Source organism: Terrapene carolina, unplaced genomic scaffold, assembly GCF_002925995.2.
Source record: "Terrapene carolina triunguis isolate 2854851 unplaced genomic scaffold, T_m_triunguis-2.0 Scaffold751, whole genome shotgun sequence".
NCBI classification, from domain to species: domain Eukaryota; kingdom Metazoa; phylum Chordata; order Testudines; family Emydidae; genus Terrapene; species Terrapene triunguis.
Window position 1 is genome coordinate 1399448 of NW_020665102.1, and position 650 is coordinate 1400097.

A 650-nucleotide genomic window follows, 5' to 3' on the forward strand; every position below is an offset into this window, starting at 1 on the left:
GGCGCTGATTTTTCCTTCTACCACCCAAATACTGTGATGCAGCAAATACCTTTCCCAGCTGCGTCTAAGCCCAGCCCAGTTGATAGCAGTAACACCAGCATCCCCAGACCAGTGGGAAGGGCAGAATGTTTTCCTCTGGTGCAAAGATGCCGTCGCCTGCCTGGGGAGAAGACAATAACCCCGGGGGGTGGCATTTCTGGACTAGGCCCAAGCAGATGCAGCCCAGAGGGTGGAAGCCAGAGGGGACAGGGTTTGCAATACACACAGCGGGGCGGTGGCCCTGCACGTGTGCAAAGGAAGCAGAGCGTGTTACAATAGCTGTGAAAGACGTAGGGCTGATGAAATAGCCACCAGCAGCATTGGTGGTTCAGTGGTAGAATTCTCGCCTGCCACGCGGGAGGCCCGGGTTCGATTCCCGGCCAATGCAAGTGTGAGTATTTTGGATCAACCCCATGGCTCCCTTCTTTTTTTCCTCCCTTCTCTATTTTTCTTCTGCTTTTTTCCTGATTTTCCTTTAATCTCTTGCTTCCCTTGCTTCTATCTTTCTTATTGTCCTCTTTCTTTCTCACGTTTCCTTGGTTTTTTTGTCTTTCCATCTTTCCCAGGTTTTTTTTCTTTTCTTATTTTATCTTTCTTTCTTCATATTTCTT

At 48.9% G+C, this 650-nt stretch overlaps 1 non-coding gene across 1 annotated transcript; it reads left to right on the forward strand.

Annotated features, from left to right (window-relative positions):
- The first annotated feature begins 356 nt into the window (after nucleotides 1-356).
- TRNAG-GCC lies at nucleotides 357-427 on the forward strand. The gene has a single exon. It is a non-coding gene; the product is annotated as a tRNA-Gly (tRNA).
- The last annotated feature ends 223 nt before the right edge of the window (nucleotides 428-650 follow it).